This window comes from Lethenteron reissneri, chromosome 66 (genome assembly GCF_015708825.2).
Source record: "Lethenteron reissneri isolate LAM-NWPU_2019-01 chromosome 66, ASM1570882v1, whole genome shotgun sequence".
Lineage (NCBI taxonomy): Eukaryota > Metazoa > Chordata > Hyperoartia > Petromyzontiformes > Petromyzontidae > Lethenteron > Lethenteron reissneri.
The window spans coordinates 4,975,883-4,987,899 of NC_083844.1; the positions used below are offsets into that span (position 1 = coordinate 4,975,883).

General features: G+C 44.4%; 1 long non-coding RNA gene across 1 annotated transcript; it reads right to left on the minus strand.

The window, feature by feature from the left end:
- Positions 1-34: 34 nt before the first annotated feature.
- Positions 35-11,689, minus strand: LOC133359871 (uncharacterized). Its single transcript, XR_009757192.1, has 3 exons — positions 11,507-11,689; positions 10,353-10,458; positions 35-1,125 (listed from the first exon to the last, which is right to left on the minus strand). It is a non-coding gene; the product is annotated as an uncharacterized LOC133359871 (long non-coding RNA).
- Positions 11,690-12,017: the final 328 nt, after the last annotated feature.

Sequence of the window (12,017 nt, forward strand, 5' to 3'; positions counted from 1 at the left end):
GCGCTGGCGCGGCGGTGGAAGGCGAGCCATCCGCCAGGCGCTCTTTAGGTGCTACAGCCTCGGGACAGATGACCGTGGTCCCAGATCCCGGGGCTGTTGAGGGGATGACGTCCCCGTGGTTCTCCTCCTCCAAGAACAATACCGGTGGGTTCTTCCTTTTCGCCACTTTTGACATGACAAATTTTCTTTTTCTTAGCACTTCTCATGCCAAATGTAGTGACTAACTCGGAGACAATAAGACTTGGAGGCACCTCTTTTATTTAACGAGCACCATCGGATTATGCACACCTACATGGGTTCACACTCTACAGTCACTCGCCTATACACAACGCAACGTGGGTTGCTAGCCTATACAAAACACTAACCGTCTAACACTGACAGTGCTGAACCGAGACAGCCAACAACTATCTAGCAGCACAATATCGAGTGAAAGCGACAGTGACGATGGCAACTAAACTACAGCGACGATGGCGATTATCTTGAACAGCACGCCAGGGATTCCACTCCAACGACAGCCCCGAGGTCCCTCACAGGGGCCCGTATTATACTCTCAGCGTGGCCTCGCTCCACCCCGGCCACGCCCCCTCTCTGGAATCTACTAGCGGGTTTCAAAGGATTTCCCGATAGGCCCCCCTCTGTGACCTTTCCCCTAGATGTCCCCCTCTCATGTCTATCGTAGCCTGCTGACGTCAGTACTGCTGTACACCGCAGTTCCCCTTTTTCGCCAGCAGCTAGCACTATGCCACTACACATGTATTTACATTGTATTCATTGTATATACCCTCTTACATTTTATATCTACACTCGTATAGGCGTACCACAACTTATGCAAATTCGCACGTACGTGGGGATACGCAGAACCTAACCCCTGCCGCGTACTTTGAGCCCTTACTTGACATACATATATGTATGTATCTTTATGTTGTCTATAACTATATATACCTCTCTCTTATTGATGCTGTGTGCCTCTCTGTCCTTGTATCCCATACCTCACCCGCCATAGTCCACCTGTACCCTTCCCAACCCCCTCCACAATAGTGCAGAGGAAACGTTTGAATCATGATTTTTAGTGCAACTAATTTAGAGCATACCTGATATCGAACAACCATTTGCAACTCTTGCGACCTAGGAAAAAAAAATCACACGATGAAATGTATCTTACATCACAACAACATTGTACCTCGTTAAATTCACAATTATTATCGCTTCATATTTTTCGCAAGTGAATCCCGATTGTGTTACCGGCATCGTCTCACGAGTCCCCGTATCCATTCAGAGCTTTCAGAGAGCAGTTCAACCCTTCGTGTCAAAGAACAACTCACAGAAAACGATACCACAGAGCTATTTCCACATGAAAAATGTGGCAATAAAACAGGTGACTACCTATCTGTTGTGTTCCTTTTTAATCTAATAAGTAAAACTATACTCTTTGGTTCTTTTGGTAAAGTCACATAGGCATAACATATAAAATAAATTAAATCACGACGTTTCGATTGCAACACGAGCAATCGTCATCAGGTGTGAAAACTACAGCAAGAACATTTTCAGCTTAAAATGTTCAGCTAAAAATGTTCTTGCTGTAGTTTTCACACCTGATGATGATTGCTTGTGTTGCAATCGAAACGTCGTGATTTAATGTATTCTATATTTTATACCTACGTGACTTTACCGAACGATCCAAAGAGTATGGATTCCTGCAGTCACTTAAACTTAAAATCTACAGTAAAACTATGTTATCTTAAAAATAACGTTCATTTCTATACTGCAGCTAAAATGAAGGCTCTCAATTCTATGAATCAGAAACTCAGGTTTCAACATCATCTGACCACGCAAAAGAATGTTCCCAATATTGTTTTCAGTTTCAGGTTCAGATTGTGCATATATAGCAGAGATAGAATCTGTGTTTCACATCGGTCTCATCTTGAGACCTCGGGCAGTAATTTCCATCGTATGTTGGTCTGCGTTTCTCTCATTGCATTCACTAAGTTCATCTTCTGTTTTGACTTAAAACGTTCCTGACTGCAGAAATTCATATTCTTTGGTTCTTTCGGTAAAGTCACGTAGATAAAAAAATAACAATAAAAAAACACTAATGTAGACTGTAGCCTGGTTCTTAATCGGAGTGAGTGTACTGGCAGTCTATAATGTAGACTGTAGCCTGATAATTAAGTTTGGAGAGTGTACTGGCAGTCTAAAATGTAGACTGTAGCTTGGTTCTTAACCTGAGTGAGCGTATTGGCAGTCTATAATGTAGACGTATTCTTGGTTCTTTCGGTAATAGAAATATAAGAAATATATAAAAACTAAAATTAAAATAAACTAAAACCACGACGTTTCGATCACATCACAAGCGATCGACACGTCGTGTTTTTAAATATTTTTAAAATATATTTTAAATATTTATATTTTATTTTTATTACCGAAAAAAGCAAGAATAAGTCACATTACTATTTCATCTGGCAGTGAAGCTGATTTTCGTTTTGCAATTGAAAACCTTAAACCATTGGTTCCTGCCATTTTCGTGAACCAGATTCTGTTCCTCACTGCTCACCAAACTTATACAGAGTTGATGTCACTGCAACAATTGCCAAATAGGACATGTGACGGCTGTATATACACTGAGACATACACGTGTAGTGACATAGACTGGGTCACTACGGCACATAGCGCTGGTTACTGACAGAGAGGGGAATTGTGGGGATAACAGCCGACCTGCCAGCAGAGCAGGGTGTAGCAGCTGATCTTCCAGCAGAGCATGCAAGGCCATGGAATGGGTCACTAGGGTGCTTAGCGCTGGTTGCTGGCAGAAAGGAGCATATGAGGGTGTAGTAGCCCAGCTGGCGAACAGGGCACGTGATAGGCCGGGGTAAGGGATGTGGGGTAAAGGTGACTGACGGGACACTTGGGGGATAGCCCAGAAACTTCTGGTGGGTTGCAGAAGGGGGCGTCGCCGAGGGCGGAGCTAGGTCACGCTGGGAGGCATGAAAGGGAAGTCCCGAGGCTGGATCAGGTCTGTCGTTTGTATGATACCCGTCGTGCTACATTGTCGTCTTAATTTCCTCGGCGTCATGGGTCAGGCATTATGCCGGCTGCCCTGACCCGTTTGTAGTTATCCCGTGTGTGAGCAAGTGTCCCGGGTGGAATAAACGTGTTTTGTCTCCTATTATTAGTGTCTCAGAAGTGACTTGGTACACACGTAACAAAATGCACGATTGTGTGATACAACAATGTTGATTGAGATGGTGTCTGTGGTTTCTTCCCTTGGCACAATATGCGACTGTGTTTCTACGGTGCATCCCCTCCCGGATAGTTAAAAACCACCACCGGCAGCAGCATGCCAGGTGGAGATGGGGCATCGGGTGAAAAATCGAAAGGTAGGGACCCAATTGGCCGCGCAGGAAAGACGGACCCGAGACGGGATTTTTGAATAAGGAGGTAAGAATGGAGGTAAAAAGGGGGGGAAAGGAAAACGGTTGGGGCAGTTCTTCTCCAGTGAGCCAGCTACCCAGTCGGACTCCCAGCTGCTTGAGCGTCCGAGAGATGCTGGCGTGCGCAGCTACAACTCGACCCAGGCAGAGACCTCCCGAACCCTCGTCCCTCCGACTCCCAGCACGTCCGTGAGATACCGTGAGTACGTCCGAGGGGTGAGGAATAGCGCGAGGGTTCCCCGAAGATTTGGATAGAAATAGGTGGGAGGCGGCTCGCTGGGTATTCTGCTCTGGGTCACGCAGGTTTTTTTTTCTTCGGGCGAACTAGTAATAAACTTGAGCACAGAACAACGACGCCATGTGGTTTCTGTGTGTGTGGGGAGAGCGTAGGGGTGGCGTGAGTACGTGCGTGTTTGCACAGGGGATTAACGCGAGAATATTATCTTATTATCTTCAACACGATCGGCGTTGTGCCCGTGGCTTGCGCTCGCGTGCGAGTTTGTACAGGGGATAAACGAGCGAACATTATCGTCCACTCGACCGTCGTTTTAGTTCAAGTGCGCGCAATCGCGTGCGGGTTTACTAAGCGCATTTTACGCAGTGTGTCCGCATAGCAATGCGCGCTTTACGCAGTGTGTTTACGTAGCGACGATTGCATTGCGGGTGTCGCCGTGGTGCGTAATTCGAGTGTGCATGCGAGTGAGGTTGCGCTGCGTAGTAACTCATTACCTGCGCCCACATTCGCACGACAGCCGCGCTATTTTTAGCGAGAGCCTTGGCGAGCAACCTGCGCCACCTCGGCATTAGTGCGGGTGTACGTGGGGAGGGTGTTGGGATAACCCGAGGCAGTGGGGAGCCAGCCACTAGCCATGCCCCACAGAGAGGACGCTGGTGCAGGGAGGCCGATCATCTGATCGGCGGCAGCCCGGTGGGAAGGAGAGGAGGAGCGTTAGCCCCCACAGCTGTACTAGTAACGAATTGGCATGTTCTATTAACGTGACAACCTTTACTAGTTGGCTGTCGGGTGGTGGCGGATTTTAACGACTTATTAACTGGTCGTGGAGAAGCATTGTTCTGTCCCTTAAGTTGAATACGGTCGTTAAAAAAATGTGAGTCATTTGTTTAATTTTCATCACATAATCGTACCAATTAATTCATTGATGTCACACTAAACTTTTATAAGCATCTATATTACGCATCTACACACCTCGCATTAATTTAATTGTTTTGACATATTTATTTTAATCATGTAATCTTGCCCGCGAATTCATTGATGTCCACTAGCCATTTGATAATAACCTATGTTACAAATCTACACACTCGCATGCACACTATTGTTTTGTAACATTTATTTTAAATCACATAATCTTACCAATGAATTATTTGATGCCCCTTTTTGCAATTTGGCACCTGTTTTTTTAGCACGGTTCCGTATGAATAGTCATTTTAAGCACTTTCCTATCGTTGTGTATTGTCGCGTTTACTAATTCAAGACTCAACATTTAAATCTTATTGACATGCTAACTTATCCAGCCCCCATCCGTCCCTGCACACCACAAACCCTCCCGCCCCCTTGAACTCCTGCAGCCACGACAGCTTTAAGTCAAAACTCAAAATTTTAATCTCATTGACATGCTAATTTTACTCTACAAAACCCCTCCCTTCCCCCCCCGTGCCGATATAAAACCACAACAGCAGATTATTATTTCTCACCTGATGACGGACGCTTGTGTTGCGACCGAAACGTCGTGTTCTATTATTTTCTTTTCTATCTCCGTGACTTTACCGAAAGAACCAGAGTATGGATTCCTGCAGTCACGAACGCTTCATATCAAGATTATACAACACAGCTCATACTGAAGGAGTGCACTGCATGCAGAGGCATGGCCAGCTGCAGACCGTCTGGCTGATTGCAAGCCAAGAGCGGCGAGAGACTGGGAGACTGCTGCCTTAACCCCAGCAGTGCGAAGAAGATATTGGTGCTCGCTCACGGAAGGAGCATCTAGTGGTTGCATTGTACCAGATCTTTTGTAATTGTAACATCACTTAATCACATCACTAAAAAGGTGTGTGTGGGGGGGGGTGTACACTTTAATGGGCTCATAATTTGGCTAATTGTACACCTAGACATTCATAGTTTTTCTTTGTCATATATTGATGCGTATGGTTGCGTCGATCACTTGCGTGTTTTTCATGTATACTGTAGAATAATGATGCAGAGTTGACGTGATTATGACACTAGTTGACGCGTTGATCTGCTAAATACTCAGCGTTGTAGTGTACTGAGTGTCCAAATGGTTTATTTCTGTTTCACGAGTGGTCTTGCTTGAAGAAGCCTGTACTGCTGGACGGATCTATCAACCTGTGGCCATTGTGAAGAAGGTCTTATTATTGATGTAAGAAAACCCTTAGACACTAGCTTGTGAAACTCTATGACATTAATAATGAATATTGTAAGACCCTGCACATACAATCAATCGGATCTCAGGGTCTGGAATCTATCTGCAGACAGATGCCCATGAAATATAAATTAATTCATGGCTAATGAGGACCTTGTCTTTCTCTGTGATAAAACCTTGGATTAGCGTTACTTTCAACTCGGTGTGGTTGTTGGTACAGAGCTCTGAGTTAGATTACCAGAATGAATTACATGGCATATGAGCGAAGTGATACGTAAAAATAATGGCTGAGGGTCGTAACCTCGGGCCGCGAGAAGAGGCCAGGAAGAGGGAAAAAGAGGCCCTGATGGAGGAAAGTAAAGCTATGACGAATGCAAGGCAGGCTATGATGCAAGCGATAATAATTGCATGCTATAAGAACTTCAGACCGACGTGATCTGGCAGGGGAGACTGTAGACGCACCTAAACAACAGAGTGATGCAGCAAGCGATCATACAGAATACGCTCAGATACGTAGATCCGAGCTAGATAACCTTAAGGCAGAGATGAAGGAAGTTCTCAAATATGCAGCAAATTACAGAGGGTGACAAAGGTTGTCTGTCAGGCAGCTGAACAAACAAAATCGTCATTCCCAGGTGGCAAACTCAAACCATATGACAAAGATAAATCACATGATAAACACAAATCACAGGATCAAGGTAAATCGTCACGATATGGGCAAGACTCATGCAAAAGTCACAAGTCATGTGATAAAATGAAATAAAGACAAATGACATGCAGTCTGCGTCCTGTGAAAGTTTTTATACTGAGACGGCCAATGAGGACCAGCCATCTAGAAAGGGGGCTCTCAGTGATAAAACGTTACGGTTGAATGAGGCTATCAAGGGGGGGGGTAATACTTTTCGATCCAGAAGATACGTTTAGAAGTATACAGAAGCACTTGTATCATGTTAAAGTTGTCGCGGGGAGGTGAAACTTAAACAAGTCAAAGTATAAATCACTTCTGTTGTGCTTGGAGTTTGCATGAGGATGCACCCCAGTGGATGATGTTCTTTAATTTCTTGAAACCGGAAATTATTCGGGATGTCAGGATGATGTTAAGCCCAGAAACAGCCTGCCTACACAATATTGAAAAAGGACAGTGTGCATAGCTTGGACGGGCAAGCGGAGCAAAGGGCATCTGCCTTCAAATAAAGCCCCGGTCCATCACCTTGTACAGTTGCATTTAGAAGAGGATGAAGTTCCTGTAGGCTATGGCAGTGTTGGGAGAACACTCAATTGGACACCGAGGGTCAGGTTTAAAAATACAACTGGCCAAGTGACGGAAAATGATCCGTGAAATTACCTCCAGGATAGAGGGGGGTCGGAGATGATACAATTCTACAGGACAAGGTCAATGACAAAGGCTGAGGTTTAATAATCACCCCAGGTTTCGGGAAAATGTTACGGTTCCATATGACAATCCCAGATTTCAGGGAAATGCAGCTCAACCATACAATTATCCCCGATTACAGTCTATTCAGGGTCCAGCTCAACCTGGCTCTCCACCATTAATACCACCATTAGCAACAGGTGGACAACCACCGTGTAGAAGATCGATGTGCCAGATGAGAATGATATTACTCGAGAGGTGATAAATACATGTTACAGCTTGGGGGAGCCGATTCCTGCCGGACCAGTGGGTCATAATTGTCAGACAGTGACGGTGCAAGGAACCATGGCCGGCGATGCTCTCTGACACAGGAGCTGACATTTCAGTGATGTCTAAGGGATTATGTGACGATTTTCATAGTGCTCTGACAGTTCGAGATAAACCATTTACCTTTATTCCCAAGGGATATTACGTTATCTGGATGTGAGAACATCCGCATACGATCCCTGGGTAAGGTGTTAGTGGAATTGATAATTATATTGGCCTTAAACTGACTCGCTCATTTGAACATTGTGCAACATGCCCAGAGATAATACTTGGGATGGCACTGCTTAATCGTCTTAAAACCGTTGTACATTATGGTACAAATCAAATATGTGCCCCATTGGACACATACACCTATAAAGAAACGCAGAATAAGCCAGAGGCAAGTTTTATTGAGGTCCAGCCCGTAACAGAGATGCTTGGAAGCTGTGGCAGGGAGCGAGCTTGGACTGCTGAACTGCGAGCTACATGCTGAATTTACGACCCGTAGTGAGGGAGTTTGTGAGGGTGTTAACACTAGTGCCTTAGAGCAGAATGCATGTCTCTAAAAATATACTCCGAGAAAAGCATTTCAAAATTTTTACTGCCTCCCAAAGATGAAGTAATTAAAGGGGTATTGAAAACAGAACTCTGCCAGAGTTGACCAACAATGTAAATAATGAGTCTAAAATACTGCCAGTGCTATAAAGAATCATGATTTTGTGGAGCACCAAAAAGCTACTGCATTGATGTTTAACCTAACAGTGGATGAGGACAAACAGCAGGGGGCAAAACCTGATTGCCAGAGGGACGCAGAGCACATTTCTGAAACCTCATACAACACAGACACAGAACATGGTGAGCATGAGTTAAGAGCTCATACTTTGGCCGATTATATTAAATACTCAGCTTTGTAGGGTACTGAGTGTCCGATTAGCTTAATTCTTTTTCTTGAGTCGAATTGCTTGAAAAACCCCGAAACTGCTGGACAGATGTGTAGTGACGTGGAATGAGTCACTGTAGCGCATGCCGCTGGGAGATTGGTAGACAATAGAATTAGGGGTAACAGCCCGTTCTACCAGATGCACCTGTGGGCAAGGCACGGAGCCCTCTGGGGATCCAGAGGGGTGCGAGGGCCGAGGGCAGAGTCTGGCCACGCAGTTCAGGATATAAGGCGAGCTCCGACTCACAGTCGGGGCTGCTGCGATCTGGAGTGGAACTCGTCGTGCCGTCGTCATTGTGATCTGCACTCTCTTCGAGTTGTGGGTCCTGCAGTATGTTGGCTGTCCCGACCCGGTGTGTGGTTATCCCCTAAAGCTGTAAAGGCCGGAATAAAAGAGTACCTCCTAACAGGACCCTGCGGGGTGGGCTGGTAGGAACGAATAACCAAAGAATATAAACATAATGTATTATTACACTTGTTTAGCCAGGAAAGCCCCACTGAGTCTAAAGGTGTTTCTAGGGTCCTGCCAAGTGTTTGCAGTAGGGGGCGATGTTGTTACACCTAATCGGACGATACGAAGGGAGAGTTTGAGGCCTATTTCTAGGCTTTAGGCCTAGCTGTAGGCTTTAGGCCGCTGTGAGTTAATTTTTAATTTAAATGTTTTAATTATTTATGTAAAAGCTTTAAATTTAAATGTTTCTATTTAAAAGCATCAGGGAATGTAACATTGTTAAACATTAACTCCCGTGCACACACGCGGGGGTACGATACGGAGGGAGAGTTTGAGGCATAGTTAGAGGCTTTAGGCCGAGTTGTAGGCTTTAGGCCGCTGCGAGTTAAATTTTAATTTAAAAGTTTTAATTAAAAGCTATCTCAGGGAATTATAAGAGAATGTTACACTTGTTTAGCCAGGAAAGCCTCGTTAATTTAAATGTTTTAATTAAAAGCTATCTGAGGGAATTATAAGGGAATGTTACACTTGTTTAGTCAGGAAAGCGTCACTGAGTCTAAAGGTTTTTGTAGGGTCATGCCAAGTGTTTGCAGTAGGGGGCGATGTTGCTACACGGACGGACGGACGATATAATCTATTGTAGGCTGGTCCACTTCGTTCCTACCAGTACTAGTGTATGTGAATTAGCACACTACAGATGTATGAACCTGGTAACCAGTGGAGAAGGTCTTATTTATGCAAGAGAACCCCGAGACACGAGCTTGCGATAATCTATTAAAATAAATTGTACAAATTGTGAGAACCTCCACATACAACAGAAGGGATAATGTAGGGATAGTGATAGGGTTGGGTAGTGCTAGGTGTAAGGGGTAGTAATAGCGGTAGTGTTAGGGGTAGTTATAGTGGGTTGGGGTAGTGGCAGGGATAGTGATAAGGGTTGGGGTAGGCCTGGTTGTAAGCTGGGGCATGGATTAGCAGTAGCAAGATGGAATAGCGGCGAAGAGATGGGGGTTGTTTTAAGGGAAGAACAGAAGCCGGTTCGTGAAGATGATGCTCTGTGTACTGCAGTAGGAGTTGGTTTCAGTGGAGGAGAGAGAGAGAAGGGAGAAGGAAAGAGCGAGACTGCATGCAGGGTGGCAAGGGGGTGGTACAGGAATGGACGGTAGAGACTGGGAGCATAGAGGTCCGGATGGGACAGTAGTGTATCTCGGTAGCAAAGCAGAATTGAGCCTGAATGAGCGCTCATATGGGCTACCATCGTGCAAGAAACGGTCGGTGTTAAAATTGCCAGCGCCAGGAGATCAAATCTTCGAGGTGTGCATTGCAAGCCCAGTAGGCTAACCATTTACATAGCGGTAGCGTCCCTATCAGTCACTCAACCAAACCTCCAAACAAATGAGTCTCAGACTATTCAAGTCTTATAGCTCGATCCAGGTGAATACGTTGTTAAGTTTACCGTGGCCAGCATCAGCACCGTCAGTAGCAGCTGCATTGATCTGGACAAAAGCCGGGAAGTTGGCACCACGCGGCCCATGTCCAAACGGTTTTGGGCAAAATATTTGCTGGAAGTGAGAAAGGACACACAAGTATGCATGTTGAACTTCTTTCAGACAGTACAATAGCCAACCACACTAATCGGAGGTTCGGGGAAAGAACAAACTAAACACAGCAACCAGCAGTTGTAAAGAAATTGGTTCTCATTGCAGTAGTGGTGTAATGTATAATGTAGTGTTGTGCGTAAATGTGGTGTGTAGTGTATATTGTATGTGAACCTCGTTTGCACCGTACGCAACCAACCCTGATAATTGGATAACAGAATGACGATGAGCTGTGGAGTGTTCTGTCCTTATAGCTCGATCCAGGTGAATACGTTCAATTCAAGACTTCAATAAGGTGAAACAACATGAAAAAAAATCAAATAAACAGTGCGAGTGCAGTTATTTGATCGAGACAATTTTTTGTAAGCTAGTTTTTTTTACAATGTACGAGAATACTTGATATTGCCTTCATCGTGTTTGTGTGTGTATATATATATAAAATCTACAATTCAAGAAGATAGGTCTTGATTTTAAGTCGTCACCAGCAACCATCTAAAGTTGGGACAATTAACCTTGGAAAACAGTGATAAACGTGGATTGGTATGGTTGATTTCTGGAACTTGGATCAAAAGATTGACTTGGTATTTTTTATGAAAGTAATTAACTTACAATTTTTAAGCTATACATATTCAAAATGTTTATAAAACGTACAACTTAACAAAGCGTGTTTTTAAACCTTCATGTAATGTTAAGATGTTTCGCACAATGCGCCAAGTTTTATCTTATTTTGTTGGTGTAAATGTTAATAGTTGGGAGCAAGCTAAATAAAATGATACTTGACACTCTACGAAACAGAATTACACTTGGCTGTATATGGAAGCGTTTCTTGGACAGGTGCATGATGGTGCTCTTATAGACGAGTTAAAGTGGTAGACACGGCACAAATGTTTAGTTAAATCTACACAGTGCTATTTATAACTACGAATAACTACAGAAGCTGCATAACTACAAATATCTACGTTAGCACATTGCATTTTGAACTAAACATGAAATTGAAATACTGCATGCTCACCTCTCCGACCTCGTCACTTGTGTTGGACACCACATTGAGAACTTGGCTATAAGTGGGTCTGAGGTTGATCATGAGGTAGCTTTATCCTCTTTACGGAAAGAAGAATGCCGAAAAGTGCCTTCAGGCAAAAAAAAAAACTCAACTGGGGTAGGCCAGCATTCGGTCAGTTATGACGGCTGTCAAAGCACCTCTGGCATTGTTGAAGTTTTGAGGCGGGGGTTTAAGACTTGCACTGAATTGGAGAGCATTGAGGAAGTTTTAATATTCACATGCGCAGGGTACGTCATTGTTATAATGCAGCGTGGCCAGTTCTCCAGACTAACAATGAAGTTGCTGGCAAAGAAGACCTGCATTAGAACATCCGCCTTCGAGGCTGAGCAATTAAATGAGCTCATGTGCAGGTGGTAAATGGATTGTTAGAACTCAAGACTGAGATATAGACGACTCTAGAAGGCCTTCTTACAGCAGTGTATAATCCTGGGTTGATGATTTTTCGTCATAGAAGGAACAC